This window comes from Echiichthys vipera (assembly GCF_963691815.1).
Source record: "Echiichthys vipera genome assembly, chromosome: 2".
Classification (NCBI taxonomy): domain Eukaryota; kingdom Metazoa; phylum Chordata; class Actinopteri; order Perciformes; family Trachinidae; genus Echiichthys; species Echiichthys vipera.
The window spans coordinates 25,761,362-25,778,806 of NC_139827.1; the positions used below are offsets into that span (position 1 = coordinate 25,761,362).

At 41.2% G+C, this 17,445-nt stretch overlaps 1 protein-coding gene across 1 annotated transcript in view; it reads left to right on the forward strand.

The window, feature by feature from the left end:
- xylt1 (xylosyltransferase I) overlaps positions 1–17,445 on the forward strand; it is a gene marked incomplete at its 5' end in the record, with an annotated part of 90,318 nt that overhangs the window by 15,866 nt on the left and 57,007 nt on the right. The gene's annotated exons all lie outside the window — the stretch shown is intronic.

A 17,445-nucleotide genomic window follows, 5' to 3' on the forward strand; every position in this document is an offset into this window, starting at 1 on the left:
AATTTGTCCCCCATATGTTAGATGAGTTACTGAAACAAAACCCCTTTTGCTTTTCCCCGCCGTAAGAAAATACAATCTGCGCAGCATCATATGTTAGCCACTCTCTACCTGCCTTTCACTTGCTGTTGAAGACTCTTTTCTTTTTCCACCACATCACGATAGTTGCTAATCACGTCTGGATCTACTTCTCTAGTTGTAGCTGTGTTTTCTCAACTTACCTGTTTTTTTTTTGTTTTTTTTGTCAATCCAACACGGAAGTGTCGTCGGCACAAGTGCTCATGGGAGTTGTAGTGTCATTGTATCACTTTGCCAACAGTTTATTAATTCAGATGACCTTTGAGAAGACTACAATTAAATTCAACCAGCCAAAGTGGCTACTAGAAGAAACTGTGTTACCTGCCAAATCTGAAATTCACCTGCATTTGGGGGGTGGGCGGGTGTTAATGTCAAGCCCTGTTGGTATTGATCCTCTTATCTAAGTCTCGGCCAGAAAGAAAATAATTATATTTCACAAAATGTCAAACTATTTCTTGAGTGGTGGTACCCTGGTTTTCGACAGAAGGGCGACAGAGGGGCGACCGCTCACTCAAAACAACAATGGCGGCTCCTAAAGATGTGTTTCTTCACTGAGAGAAAAGTTTGATGGAGTTTCACCTATATCACACGGTACTTATCAGCAGATAGTTATGGATGTTTAAACTTTACATTGGGCTGCGAATTGTTACCCTTAAAGTGATACCGATACTAATAGAATACTTCGTTCGATATCTTTATTTTCTGCTTTACTTGATATATATCATGTATCTATCCATTACGCTGAGCTCCGTGTGTTTGAAAGCTGAGATTGTTTTAGGGCTGCAACTAACAAATATTTAAATTGTCAAATAATCTGTTGATTACATTAATTGATTCCTCGTTTGGTCTATAAAATTTCAGAAAATAGTCAAATGGGTCATATTATATACATTTATTTAATAAAATATAACGTTTTTTTCCATTTTTGTACTTAAAGTTACGCTACAGTAGGTACGGCATGTGTCATGCTCTCTGTACGCACACTGTCACCTTGATCCTGCGTGTTACTGTCAAGGCTTTAAATTGACACCCGCCAAATGTGGGTAAAAATTGCCTTGGGAGCATAACATTGTAAAGTTACTTGCCTATTTTTCAGTTTTAATGATTGCAACTTTAATGAGCAGCATAATATCTACAAAGATAGCATGTGACGTAGTTAGCATTCATTTTTGGTATTGGTATTGCCATAATATGATTATTTTAATATATAACTGCCATCAACGCAAATAAAAACAATTTAAAGAAACACAAATGCTTAAATGTGTTCAGCGACACTTATAATCTGGTTTATTTTCCCGGGAAAAAATGGTCTAGGGAAAAATATAATTGGCTGGTAAAGATCTACTGGCCATTATGGCGGGTGAAAAGTTAATTTAAAGGCCTGGTTAACTGTAGTATACACACACACAGTCTCTATATATGCCGAATAATACATGTGTGATTTAGTGTCAGAGGTGTGTGAGATCAAACTGTTTGTCTCCAGCAGGGCTTGTGCTGTCGGACATGTGTACAGAAATCCAGTACAGTGTTGTGTTACTTATGTTTAGCGTATGAAGGGTTGAGAGTTTATGATAGCCCGCGGCTCTACTTGTCTCTCTTTTTGTGTGTGTGTGTGTGTGTGTGTGTGTGTGTGTGTGTGTGTGTGTGTGTGTGTGTGTGTGTGTGTGTGTATAGAAGTGGGGTACAGCTTAGGAGATATGTGCATGGTGCATTGAACATCAAAGGTCAGGGAAGGTGATAGTTTTTCCTCCATTTGTGTGTGTGCATTTGTGTGTTGTCCTCCACATGGCGTTCCCAGCCTGCAGCGGGCCCGATGATTCAGAGGACACAGGCTGCATGACGTGCACTGTCTTTGACCCTTCTCTACAGCAGCTGTTAATATAACGCTGCAGCTGTGTGTTTGTTTATGTCGTTGTGCTGTGCTGATGCGGGGAGAGGGCTGTGTAAGTGGTACTAAATATGTACGTTTGTCATAAACTTGTCACTATTAGTATGCACTCGTTGTGAATATGTACATCTTTGTGTGCTTTTCATATCAGTGTACAGCTGTGTGTGTTTAGTGTCGGCTGGGTCACCCCAGGCCCTCTGTGCTCTTGCCAGTGCCCTGCTTTGGCTCCCAGGAGCCCCAGAGAATTTTTGCAGGGATATGCTGACAAACTGATGCTGCTGGACTGGCTAACTGCGCCTTCTGTGGCTGGCACCGGTCGCAACGTTCTGTGAATACCAAGCCATGGCAATGAGCACATTCCTGTCTCTTTGTTTCCCACAAACACACAGACATGCAAACAATATGACACAACCAAGCCTACCCAGGATTTCAGATGGGCCCAGTTTGAGAAAAAAGCCTCAAATCCAGCCTAAAATCTGGATCAAAAACCTAATCCTCAACTCCGGGGGATCCAATCTGAGTCGGTGCGGGGTCTGGCTATTTGCCATTGCTCCATTCTTCATTGCCCTCTCTTCTTCTCTTTCTCCTTTTCTCTCCTTTTCTCCCTCTCTAGCCAACTCTCTCACATTCTGAACAGCTGTTTCACACTGTGAAAAGGAGAGAAAGTAGCTTTAATTTTGCCAATAATGCCTCAGTCTGTACATCTGCTATGTCGGAGTGATTAGCGCAGCAGAAGCTGTCTTTGCTATGGTGACAAGCCCATATGGTTTCCGTATGTAGAAGTATGCAGTGGGCTTGATCTGTCACTTTGTATTAGAATTGGTTTTACATGGTAATATAATCTAATTAAATCTTTCCCACAATACAGTGTGAACAGGGAAAGTTAGTGTTTTTGATTGTTTGCTTGTAAAGGATTCTCCAGGATGAGTTAAAGGTCCCATATTGTAAAAAGTGAGATTTCCATGTCTTTTTTGATTATGTAGCAAGTTTAGGTGCTACAAAAATGCTGTGAAAGTATCAGAACACTCAATCCACAGAGAATTCCACACAGCCTGTATTCAGAACTGTGTCTTTTAACGAGCCGTCAGGACTTCTGTACAGTTGTGATGTAACAACTAGTGTTTTCACGATACCAAAATTATGACTTCGGTACGATACCTGCCTAAAATATCTCAATACCGATACTGAAACGATACCACGGCGTAAAACTAAAATATCATCAACAGTAATGGCATAAAATATAAGATGACAGAATGTCGAACTTAATATTATGTATTTCTTTTTATTAATTAAAACCCTTAAAAACATTAATATTTGTTAAAGCTGCTGAGCTTTATAGTTACTTAACTTGTTATAGCAATTAATGAAATGATAATGCAGCTGTTTAAAAAATAAAAAAGTTTTTTCACAGAACATGGACATATGAAAACAAGAACATCTTCGTTTTTCTTTGGCCAATTTAAGGTTCTTGGCATTGTTGTGTTGTTGATCAGCATACTTGTAAAGACCAGTGCATGTTATGGTTTAAGTTAATGTCTCAAGTGTAAGCTGTTTGCATACAGAGATGTGTGAACCACATTGGACAGTTAAACAGTTGGCTTTACCCCTGACTGCCTCCCGCAACTCTGATGGTGAAAAAAGTTCATTTGTGACAAAATATACACTTGCTTGACTTAACGTTACATCCGGGGATATTTATTTTATCTAAATCTAATCTAAAGCTCTTTGAACTCTTTAAACAAGTCCGCACGTTTGTCAGCTCGATGGTTCTCCAGGTTGGTCGTTGGTCAGACGGGCTTGCCCTTACTGTCACCACGCCCCCCTCTGGCTGCAGGCAGCCTAGCTGTCGCACTAAGTGCATAAAGTACCGATACTAATAAAACGTGAAAAACGGCTGGGTACTATGGTACCTTTCTAGTATCGGTTTACTGTGCTACACTAGTCACTACTATACTTTTGGCTGCAATGATGGTGCAGAGACGGTGAAAGTGCAAATGCAGAAGACACAGGAACAATGACCAATCAGAGCAGAACGGGCTTTTTCAGAAGGGGGCTTAAAGAGACAGGCATTTCAGAGAGAGTGATTATAGGCATATTAAAAAAAATTTTTTTTAACATTAAAGCATGTAAACATGTTCTAGTAGAAACCCAAAATACGTAGTATGAACCTGAAAATGAGCATGGTATGAGTTGGCGGTCATTGGCGGTCATGATTGAGGCCTCTGAGTTAATCTAAATTGAGTGTGTGTGTGTGTGTGTGTGTGTGTGTGTGTGTTTGTGTGTGTGTGTGTGTTTGTGTGTTGGCAAATGTGTGATAGACTAAATGTAACAGTTAGGCACTCTTAAGTATAATCTCACACACTCCCCCACACATGTACACACACCCAAAAATCACACAAGGCAGTCTTTACGTGCACAATGTGACTGAACCAAGTGAACCTCAGCTATCCCCACAGTCCTCAGTTAAGGTACTAATCACTGCATCACACACACATACACAACAGAGGGGGCTCTGTATGACTCTTCAACAATTTCCTCTCTGACAGAAGAAGTTCAGCTCTAACTTGCTTTCGGCTGCCACACAGTGCACCACTGTAGCTGGCTAGCCGTGCCTTCAGCTTCTGGGACTTTAGCTGCACCAATAATCAGCTAGCCTTCACCACTTGCCAAGGTTAACCACATAATTACTGCAGTCATCTGGCTGAATCTCTTCTCAATGCAGCGCAGGAGCATGATCCCGCAGTTGCTGAGAGCCGCTTTAGCCAAACCCTCGAGCACACAAGACTACAAGGCTGGAGCTCAGCACTCAGAACCCTCACTGCAGTGGGGTGAAGATAGAGCCGACTTTCTCAGCTTATCTTTCTCAGAAGGTCATGGATTAGCAATCCTTGGGCCTTGTAGTTCTGACTCATTCTCGTGGATCAGCATCAAGCACAGTCAACAAACCCGTATCGCAGCATGAACTGCTCAGAATTGTGGTAGGAAAGTCTGATTGGTGTTAGTCGGACTGTGGTGGAACAGGATGTTACTGACATTTCTCTGGAGGAATAGAGCAGAGCAGGAGACGGGGCCAGACGGACTGAAGAAGCAAATTAATGAGTTTTTGGGGAGTGTTGAAATAACAGGTAGGTATATTCACTTGCATGGGTTCCTGAGACTCTGTGCCATATATATATATATGTGTGTGTGTGTGTGTGTGTGGGTGTGTGTGACACATGGGTGACATGGATTTCCCCTTGCTACATTGTGACCCCATAACAGGAAAAGAAGTAGACATAACCCAGCCAGGAAATACTCACATTTAAACGTCTCTGTGCAGTCGTTGACAAAACATGGGGACTTCCTCAGCCTTGTGTTTTTTTCTGCGTTGTGCGTCAGAGTAACGGAGGAACTGTCAAAAATGTAAGATCTGAGAGAATTGGATTAGCGTATCAACTAAATAAATAATGGGTTATCTCTTATTTCAATCTCCATCCCTCTGCTTGATCTTGAGTGTCTCTCTGTCAGGTTACTCCACAAAGACAAAACCCACACATCTCACAATGTAGGCAGTGTCCAGGCGGTGAACTGGCACCTCTCCATCTACCAGTCCACGCTCCGTACTGGCTGGTCCATTCTGGACTTCACTTTCAGTCCCCAAGCTATATTTTTCGATGGACTGAGCTACTGCCGCCCTAAGAAAAGGGTCACTATCCGAATTGAACCAGGGAACTTTAGATCTTCTATAGCTCTCCAGATGAGCTTCTTTCTAAGCTATTTCAGCTTTTCTGCATGTAGGCAAATATTCACATACAAGTATACAAAGCTAGAAGCAGCAACATTTTGGAATTTTTGATTTTTTGTTATTATCTGTTATATTCTTGTTGACAAAAGAAAGAAAGAAAGAAAGAGGGAAGGCCTTTATTTGTCCCGCAAGGGAATCTATTAGTTGGTCTATAAAATTTCAGGTAATGTCAGAAAATGGAAAATGATTTCCTCTAATGTCTCGTTTGGTCCACATCTCAAATATATATCCGGTTTACTGTCATAGAGGAGTAAAGAAACCAGAAAATAACCTAATTTAATCAGAGAATGTGCCCGTTCTGAACAGGCATGTTTGGAATAAAGTTAGACTGGAGCCGATGGTGTCGTACATACCTTCAGAACTACAGGCCATTGTCCGTCAAAGACATTCAACGACCACCAACAGTCAGCTGGATGTGTTGGGGCGCTTACATCTCCTGACTGATTGTAAAAGAGAATTGCAACCAGAGAGGTACTACCTCAGTTGTTCAACCCCCTCAGCAAAGCACTTAAGTTGTAGTAAATGTCCTGCTGTGCCAATGGAAAACGTGTAAAAGATTTTGCCTTGTCAGACGCTTTGTAGAAAAGTAATTTCCTCTTGTTTCTATTGAGGAGATAAACCAAGACCCCTGGCACACTGAGGAACAACGTACAGATTATACACACTTTCTGTTATTGCAGAGAACAGACAGACACACACGAACACGCAAGCGTGTATGTTCTATGCTGTGGTCACCATATTAGGTCTCAAAAACACACTTACAAAATGTAAAATATCAACCTACACCCAAACTTGCTGCACACACTGACCTACATATGTGTGCTCATATACAGGCACTTTGTCAACTGGCATTAGGCACAACATATACGCATCTAAAAGCTGACAGCAGTTTCCTATTTACAAATCTCATAATTTTCTTCCACCAAAGAGACACTGAAAAGAGAGTTGTTTCTTTAAACCTGCCCATTTACTTAATCCCGCGATTCAATTATGTATTTACCTCTGCAATATTTACTCGTGGCAGCAGCAGCAGGATTTGGGAAAAAAACACCGTACATCATTAGTAAGCTAACCCGCTGAGCAAAACTGACAAGTGCGAAAAAGAAAGGAAGAGACAGAATGAGAGACGAAGGGGGCAAATGACAAATATGATGAAATAAAAGTTTTTCGGAATAACGCTGCGTGGGAGGAGATTTGGAGTGACCTAATTAAAATGTTGGAATCCTGAGAGGAATAAATTAAGAAAATGTCAGTTAGGCTGAGCCGGAGGAGGGGAGATTAAGAGGCGCAAGCTCGAATACTGTCTCATTTCTGCTGTCTTTTATCACTACTGCATGGAACATTGGTCTTTAACAACAACACAGTAAGTTAGTGTTGCCATAACATTAACCATTTGAGTACATGTAGAGAGTTTGCAATGACATACATGAAAAGAAAAGGAATGGCGTTTCAAGTTGAGAAAGTTTTGAGCATTAAGTGCAAAAAAGATGAATAGGCTGTAACAAGTCTGACACGGCTGATGTTCTATCCTTCAGACTTCCTGGGGAAACTTTTAAATGAAAATGGAAATCTGAGAATAAAAAAAAGAAATAGAGAGACAAGAAGCTACAGAGCTTCATCAAAATAGTTCCACCTTGCAGTTTTAAGAAGCTTAAAGTTTCCACATCATTACTGCACAGAGGTAGTATGAAAGCCACCGGTCTATTAGCATCATGGAGCTAGCGTCCTCACTGACATCCACCAGCCATTACAGATACAGTCCCCCTGTGGGCAATCTCCATATGGGGCCAACATGTTAATGTTGTGCTGGGCAGGACAGGACCATAAGGATGCTGTCGGACTGCATGTAGCGTGTATTAGAACAGATGACAGCAATGGCGATGCGTCGATTATCAACGTAGAGAAGGGAAGCAATGGGATGAACAATGAGAGGAAGGAGGGAGGGAGAAGAAAGAAAAAATGACAGCTGGTACAAAGATTGGTGTTAGTTAAGGATGACTAAGTGACATGTTGACAAGGGACAGATAAGAGGACTCCAAGGACCAAAGATGAAAAAGGAAAGTATCAGTGAGCCTCTGATGCCAGTGTGCTTTAGTATAGTACAAGATCTTTGATTCCACGTCCCTTTGAAGTGATCCATGGCAGTAACGCCATGTGGCATGCATGAATTTCAGCATTGGATGAAAAAAGATCCAGTCTAGTGAATCATCCCTAATGCCGATCCTTCACAGTCAACTCTGACTTGCACAGCCACAGTGTTTTCAGCGTGCTTTGACAACATTACACCAGTGTGCAGCCTCACACTGTTTGTGCGATAAGCACTCACTTTACTTTCAATTGCAATCAATTCAGAAAGTTGGATTGCATCAAAGTTTTAACAATGAAAAACTTCTTCACTGAACAGGATGTTAAATCTAATCTATTGGACAATAATCACTTGCAAATGAACAGCAGTTTGAGTTTATATTTTCTAGCAAGCTAAAATGAAAGTGAATTGCCCCCCAACACTTGCGTGTCACACTCCAGCACCCAGACCCACATCCACAGCAGGTTTTTTGTTTCAATCTAACGAGAGATGGTTGCAACAAAAGATGATTTTTTTTTCTCAGTTCCTCCCAAAACCTTCCGTCAGCCAGGGGAGTCTTAATACATAATTTCTGTCATCATTCCTTATCCAGCCTTAAATCTCCCGTGGACTCTTGGGTGTGTGGTGCTCTGCTCTCCTGTGCAATGCCATGCAGCAGTGGTGCCTGCGTTGGTGGTTATTGGTGATAGTGTAACAAAGGCTGTGGGGCTACACTCCACATAAGTTGTCGAGCCTGTAATGAACATCAGATTCCAGTATGAAGCAGCTCAACTATTGGTAGAATGGGAAAAGGTCTGACTAACTGCTGTAGTGGCTTTACTTTCTGTTTTCATCCACCTGTTGATATGCACTTTATAAATTTGCCAATAATCCATACACTGTATAAAATATGAATGTAAGCTGTCAGACGTCAGCCATAGGTTTCTAAAGAGCCAGTGTGACACTCGGTGTGGGTGGCGCCAGTCTTTGCCATCTTGGCAGTGCCCAGCTCTGCTTAACTCATAGCTAATCCAAAAGTGGCCAAAGAGTTGGAGCGTGAGTTGAAGTGGGCTGAATGAAGCTTACAGTGTACCATCTGTGACGGCACCCAGCTATAGCTCGAAGTGAAAGCAGTGACGCCCTAATTATGCATACATTTAAGCCTAAATATAATTTAAATGGGCGAGTTATATAAAAATTCAGTTGTCATGAACGGGGAAATATCTTATACCAAAACCATTTTTGTAACAGGCTGTAAACATGTTTATTTTGCTATAAAGTTTAACATGGGGGACTGGGGATTTGATCGTGTTCTCTTGAACATGTTCGTAGCAAATCCTACGTAAAGTTATGCACAGAAATTCGTACGAAAAAAACATGCCGACGGACTGCAGGACCGGACCGGAAGTGAAAAGACGCGAAAGCGGAAGCGCAACAACACAAAAAATCAACAATTTTAGCCATCAAAAGGTGACGTTATGGTAAGGCATGAATGGCACAAACAGAAAAGAGGCCGTCGATTGGTTTAGTACGGATGGGAATTGAACCCTGCTACCCTGGCTTAAAGTCCTGTGTTTTAGGCCTCAGTTTTCAATATCATCTCACTGCAGACACAAAATGGCCGTGTGGTTGGCATTCTCATTTACGCAGACTGGAACGCCCCCTTCTTGAGACTGGAACGCCCCCTTCTTCTTCTTCTTCTTCTTCTTCTTCTTCTTCTTCTTCTGCGTTGCCTCACATCTTAGCTGTGTAATGATAGTACCTGGTTATAGGGATACTATCTACAGATAATAATGATAAACATTTGTAAAAGAGTACAGAAAATAACCCATATTCAGTTTTTAGTATAGTCTTCAATTTACTATAGTATTTATAGGATGCATTTTTTTATTTAACTATTTAGCTGTAGTATTTGCAAGTTGAAGTAGGTCAAGTAGTCAATCTTTAATATAATTCTTGGTTTGAAAAGCTGCTGGAAACTCACCATCAGCATTAACTGTAGATTAACTTGGTCCAGAAAATGTGATAACTGAAAGAAGTAAGTAGAGTTAAATTATTTCTCTCTCAGTCCGTGCTCCCTCTCCTCCGGTATCACCCATATCTGGCATTACATTACGTTACTGGTAAGAATTAAATTTCCTGCTTGGGAAATTATTACCAATACTATTTTATTTAATGATTGATGCCACAACTAGAATGTTGTGATGTTAGCAATCGACAGCTAGGGGAAGGGAAGAATACCCAGTATGCCTTGTGGAACTCTTTGTGATTGGTCGATGAAACGCTACCAGGAACGCCTAGTGGGCCACCCATGCCTGCAGCCGGACCCTTCTCTCAGTTTCAAGGCCTGGGGGTTGCCACTCAAGTTAAACATAGGCTCTGATATTTTAGCAACATTGGTGGCATGGATGTAGTGTTCTGTTAAGTGCTAATTTAGCATGCTAACACGATGAATTAAGATGGTGAAACATCATTATGTTAGCATTGTTATTATGAGCACGATAGTATGCTGATGATAGCATTTAGCTCATATTACAGCCTCAGAGCTGCTTGTGCAGCTGTAGACTCTTAGTCTTGTTGTAGTCTAATTTAAAAAACATACACTCACGTACCAGAAAATGTTATTAGCCGCTGCAATCCTTGTTCTTGTCCACACTGGCTGTGAAGTCCATTAAATCCCAAATCCAAAGTAGAGTTGAAGCTAAAATTATGCAATTATGCTTCATCAGTGTTAGCCAAATGGAGTGGGTTTCTTTGTTCTGGCAGTTGGGTTTAGATTAAGGTCCATGTTGTATCCAGGCAACAAACTTTATACAGAAAATATTCAGGAAAGGCAGAAATGCAAAGCACCAATGTAACTTTGGATGATAACTGATTTGGCTAACTAAGACTGAGAAAGTATGTATGTAGTCAGGGTCCTATATTCCCTAGCTCAATATCCTCTTAATATTCCTAATATACCTTAACACATTAAGGACACCTTTCAAATGGTTTTATATTCTAAGCAATGTTTTCCCAAGGTCAAATGTTCAACACGTGTTACTGTGTCAATATAAAGAAATCACCCACAGTGTAGCATCTAATGGTGTTTTACTCCACTATACACATTTGTGGAAGAGACAGTTTTCTAGACTTTTGACACTGATATCTCAACCGTGGCTGAACACATTTTTACCATTTAAACTGCATCGGAAACATTCATCTCCCTTGACCCTGACCAATCACTAACAATATCAGTTTATATCAAGACACACATGCCCTGGGAACAGAGGAAAATAGGGTTGATTAACTCAAACTGCCAACGCCTCATATTAGCTTATTAGTTTATTACTAGTATTAGTTTATCACACATGACGAGGACTTTGTAGTATAACTTTATGAGATCAATTCCCAGACAGTACATAACAAACTAATTAATCTGAACCTACCAACTAAAAAAGAAACTGCGGAAATGGTTTAAAAAGGATCGCTCAGCTTTTTTGAAGTGGGGTTGTATGAGGTACTTATACACAGTAGATGGCGGTTAGCGCGCCACTAGTTTGGAAAACCAGACACAAGTACAGACACAGAAGCGGCTGGTGACCGGGCCAGCAGCCTCAGTGAAACATATTTTAGTCACCTTGCACCGTGTCCTAACACTTATTCACAGAATGTGAGAACAAGTTGTAAAATATGCCCTCTGAAAAAAGTCAAATGTCATGTGCACCAGCAGACTCCCAAGGTGAAGGAGTCAGCGGCGTCAACTCACAGAGGCTTCCATCTCCCCAAAGCTCTGTCGTTCAACATACTCATTTCCTTTATTTCCTTAATTCATCAGTTACTGGTATTCATTTAATTATGTAGTCCTGTGATTCAATTCAACAGTAGTTGAAGAAAACCTAACTAGTGAGGCTCAACAGGATGCTGTTGTCTGGCAGAGCAGTCTCTCCCTCCAGTTTCCCTTCCTTTTCTCACTAGTATTAATTTAACCTTTTTTTCTTCATTTGCGCAACCCTCATCAATTTCCTCTTCTGCTGCACGCCTGTGTCTCGTTTGTCTCCTTTGCCTCATTCTGTTTCTGTCTTCTTTCTTTTTGCTTCCACTTACTTTAACACAGGAGCTCTGTCGCCTCAGCACTTCTCCCACTGTGTGTGTCTGCTGCGAACAGTGTGTGTGTGTGTGTGTGTGTGTGTGTGTGTGTGTGTGTGTGTGTGTGTGTGTGTGTGTGTGTATGTGTGTGTGTGTTTCTTTTCCTAGTGACATTTCTGTGCCAGGTGTGACAAATGGCAGGCAGAGAGGAAACATTTATTCCCTGTGGTGAGCTTAATTAGCCTATCAGCTAAGCCTTGGCACCAGCTTGTTTTGAAAACCACACACACGCACAAACACACGCATGCATGCACACACATTTATCCCCAAGTAAGAATCCACCAACAAGTGAACACTCAGGCACACACACATACACACACATACACAAACAACAGACAAATCACTTCAGTACATGAACCGCATAGATAATTAGACAGTACAATTAAATGATGCCTAAATCAAAGCTCCAATCCTTATTTTTCTTCTCTGGCTTCACATCCAGAGGGACTCAACTGTAGCCAACCTCATCTTTTCTCTATTAAAAGGTTAAATCATTTACAAATTACAGCTCTCTTCCAGCAGTTAGCATATGGTGGGAGTGTAGAGGCCATACAAGGCCAACAGGCAAGACTGGAAGAGAGACAGTAAAAGGATTGTATGTGTGTCTCTTCTGCGTATGATTTTGTGAGCAGGGTATCCCATTCAGTGCAGTTTTACTACTTACATATCCATCTGAGTGTGCATGTGTGTAAACATCTGTCCACTTCTGTGTCGGCCCACTGTCGTGCCAAATCCAACACCTGAAGCCGGGGGATGGAATGGATGGGGGGCGATTAAGGAGGACGACAACGTGAAGGAGTCCTGGTGTACACTAGCCCTGCCGCCAAGCAAGGGAGCTGTAACACAGCGCTGCTAATTACACACACACAAATACAAATACACAGGCTGAATAAATGTGCTGGATGAGTGGTGTCTACGGGCCTTTCTTTGTCTCCTCTCTCCTCAATCTGTGGACAGACATTATTGGCTGCAAAGGAGACTCCCTGTCTACCTCCATCTTTTTCTCTTTCACTCTGAGCTGGGGCCCTGGCATATCCATGTGCACCCCCGCTGCGGAGAATGAAATGAAAGCCAAAAATGTTGCTGATGTTTCTCCCTGCTCAGCACTGGGTTTCTGGGCTTTGATGCCAGCCAGGTGGTGGAGGAAGGATATTAAGGTGCCCTTTTAAGGGTAGAAACGGGGGAGGTGAACATTGTAATTTGACCAGATTGTGTTGTGACTTGTTTTGGGTGTGGCCTGGTCCAGCAGCCCCGCTGGCAACAAATGGCTTTTGATGTCAGGGTTAAAAGGTTTGGTGGGATTTTAGAGAGACTTCAAGCTGTTCTGAGGTGGGATTAGTGTTGGAAAGTCAACAATGAGAAGAGAAAAGCATGGTACCTGTTGTTCTCTGGCGCCTCAGCAGCTGATTAGCTGTAATCGCTGGAGAACTGGATACAATGATTGCCTGTTAATATTTATGTAATATAATATTTATGTATCACATTCACATGACGTTTGGGTGAAGTAGTTTTTTGGTGATGACAAGCAAGACCACATGCTGTGGGGAAAAGGCAGCATGCCTTCCTACATTTTGTTATTCTTTGTCATCCTGTCCTTTATCTATATCTTGATCTCAACCCAACCAAATTCTCCCTCAAGCTGGCAATGTAGATACAGCAAGAGTGGACCTGTAGTCCTGGTTAAGCTGGAATCAACATTTATCACATGACCAACTGGTTAGTGAAGACAATCCACTTTGTCCAGTCTGGGTTTGGCATTTGTAAGAAGCCCCTTTAGCAGCTTCCAAGAGATTTAGAGTCATGATAGAAAGAGAGAAGAGAGAAGGGAAAAGCAGCTCTGATGTGACTTTGTTTCTGAGGAGCAGGACAACGATGTCCCCATCTGGCCAGTCATTGACTACTTGATTGGACGGTCGGTCCACCAGTTTTGTCCAGACTGAAATATCGCAACAATTATAGGACGGATCAGCATTAAATTTAGTACATTAATGACTTTGCTCAAGTGCACTTCTGCAATGCTCAGAAGGGGAACTGGCACCTCTCCAGCTACCAGTCAGCACTCTGAGTAGTCCGTGCTGGACTTGAACCAACAACCCTCCGGTTTTCCAGTTTCCAGTTTCTCCGAGGACTAAGCATCTGCTGCCCTGAAAAAAAGCATCCATGTTTGCTGCCACAACCCAAGATTGAGCCGGGGACGCACTCTCCCAACTGAGCTATTTCAGACATCAAAATATTCACATTTGTGAAGCTAGAAGCAGCACATTGTTTTGGCATTTTTGCTTAATAAAAAAGATTAATCAATATGGAGGATAAATTAGCTGTTGATCGATTTGTTTTGCTCTACACTCATCCCCTAACATGACATTGTACTCTAGTGGGAACACTGTAGCAATTATTTTTAATGAACTGGACAGCTCTGGTTCTGTGTAAAGCTGTGGCTTCTCTGGTTTCAAAGCCAATCCCTACAGACTGCACTCCTGCCGCCTGCTACTGGGTAAAATGAACAACTATTGGATGGATTTACATGAAATTTTCTTTGGTGATCCCATGGCTTTTCGTTCTGCAGCATTATCAGGTTAATATTTAATGGAGTGGTTTTTTATAGCGCCTTTTTTAGTATTTAAGACACTTTACGGACGTTCCATTAATTTACACAGACATACATTGTGGTGGTAAACTACAATGGTAGTGACGGAAGACCCACCTCCTCAAACATACAGCAGTCTTACACATTCGCACAGGGCAAGGTGGGTGAAGTGTCTTGCCCAATAACAACAATGACACAAGTACGGTGGGGATCGAACCACCGACCCTTCAGATATTGGCTGACTCACTCTAACAACTGAGCCACTGCGCCCCAAGCTGCCCTCCTTGTCCAATTGTTTGATATATGACCAGATACCTGCAAAATCAACCATCAACCCTGTCTATGTTATCTTCAGTGCTAATCACCAAATTTTAACACTCTAAACTAAGTTGATAAACATAGTAAACAATATACCTGCTAAACATAAGCTTGCTAGCATTCTTGTTGTGAGCATGTTAGCATTCTGACTTTAATTTAATCAGCACTGAAACCTAAAGCCTCACAGCGGTTTGTCTGAAACCATTATCTCATAGTGACTTTAGTATTAATTTGGCACAGCTAGCTACTGTTTCAGATAAGCCGTTTTCTCATATGAACTCTGGTATCTCTTTCCCACATGTAGCAGACTACAAGAGATTGCCCGTGTCAGATGTGTTCTTACTTAATGGAAATGCTCCTTTTGGTTTAGGCGAGGGGTGGCACCTGGGTAGAGCGTACAGGAGAAGAAATTACTTGGATTATAGTCATAAACAACTGATTCTCATGCTGTCCCTAAGTTTGTCTGATGATTTCATTATCTTTTCAATGAGACAATTCCGTTACTGCCTTTGTGTAAATCACCCTTCTTGTTTTCTTCCAGTTTCATGCAAGCTGCATGATAGAAACACCATCAACGCACCTACTCACTCGCTGTAAATTCTCCAGACAATCTGCGCTATCCACACTTTGGGCTTAATCAGACACTCCACGGACTTTGTACCAGAGAGTTGGCAGGGTCCAAGTTTGGTCCAACTGATTTTGACTATTGGATTCTCACATACAGCTCCTACGGGTAATGTTTAGATAGTTTCAGGGTTGCAGTGCATGTGTGAAAGGGACTATAGACATCTGTGTTTGAATAAGAGCTTTACAGGTTCTGAACAGTTCAACCACTTCATCCCTTTCTCTGTCTGTCACTGATATCCAGTTAGTTTGCACTTTTGAATTATGACTAACCTGCATTATTTGAAAAAAAAAACTAATAATTAAATCAAAAAGTATTCAATTTAATAGCCAGTCAAATAAAATGATTTAAAAAATCCTTTGTTTTTCAAAAAATTAAGTAATGCAGTGGTCAGGAATCTAGCCAAACATTGTCAGTGAGGGAAGGTGTCCAAAGTATTTATTATATAAACTACAGTACTTAATCCACATAAGTCTATTGCTTTGCTTGGACAACACTGATCAGAGCAGTGTTATAAAAAATAAAAAAAGAAAAGCAGTAGGTAATTGGTGCCAAAATGAATACTGGGGTCAAGCAGGGAAATCTCTGGCAGTGTCATTCCAAACAGGATTAGAATGAATCAATAGCTCCTTTGATAAACACAGTCGGTGTACAGTAGTTATTGCAAAAGAGGGACTCACTCTGTCACAGAGACTAAAGACTTTTTTTGTTGCAAAATGACCACATAACATTTTCACCTTGTAAATGTTAGAATTAGACTGTATCCATTTGTTTTTAAAACTAGGAAAACAACTTAAAGTCTAAAGTCTCTGTTGTGCCTCAGGAAGCACTGTGCTGAACAGGGAAGCCTTCAATCACTTAGATGTTTTAATGATCTGGATGTCAGACCAAAAGATCGTATCAACCGACTCTCCACTCGTTATTGCTGGCTTAGGTGCTTAACTCCTCACCTTCACTTTCTCTCCTTCCTCTCTTTTCCTTTGATCTTTATCTAGCTGTCATTCCATCACACAGATGACTCTAACTTTTGCGACTTTAGAAAGTTGTCAGTTATATTCCTCTAAAAACAGAGCTTGTTACAGGAGTTTACCTGTTTCATTTTGGGGTGACTAAGCATGGCAGTGTGTTATACATTATAAACTCACTGTATAAACTCACTGAGTATCACAGCTGTTTGGAGAAAAGACATTAAGTGCTTGCATTTGTTGTTTAAATGCAAATCTGACCACATGACGTGACTTTCAAATGAATTGATTATAATCATTTGCAAAATGATATTCAAGACAAATGTTTAACTGCTCAGCATGCAAAATGCATTAAGCAAATGTAAATGCAACAACTGAACCATTCACACTTTTGAAAAAGTAATTTTTAATATATTTCTGCTTCACTAAACATTTGTGCTACACCCTGACAGATTTTCACCCCAAGTTCTCTCGACAACCCAGCCAACAACTGTCTCTACAGGCTACAGCCTGAACACTTGTTGTCTGACAGACTTGAAGTGATCATAAGACTGTGACCAAATTCAAAATACCCCCTCTGGAAATAATTGGTTCCACAGTTATACTGTAATGCATCAAGCATTATGCATACATGAAACCCCTGCATATGACTGGCCCTGGTGCCTGTACATTAGTCTAAGAATGGTACCACAGTGTCACCACATGTTATTTTAATGGTGGCTAAACACTATATAGTTCCATTTTGCTGCTGCTGAGTACTTAGTGAATAAATTACTTTTTCAAGCTGTAATGTGTGATGAGTAAATGATTGCAGTAACTATTGGAAACCGGACACTGTTGGTGAGATGTGTCCAACAAAGGTGAAAACACAGAAAATACCTGTATGTATTGTTTAATGTAATGGGGTATGCTTACCATTTATCTTATTGTTGCAACTCTCAAAATATATCAGTATGCTATACTGCATGGAGGATGCTTCTCGAAACCTCTTCCACCAACACTTTTCTAAC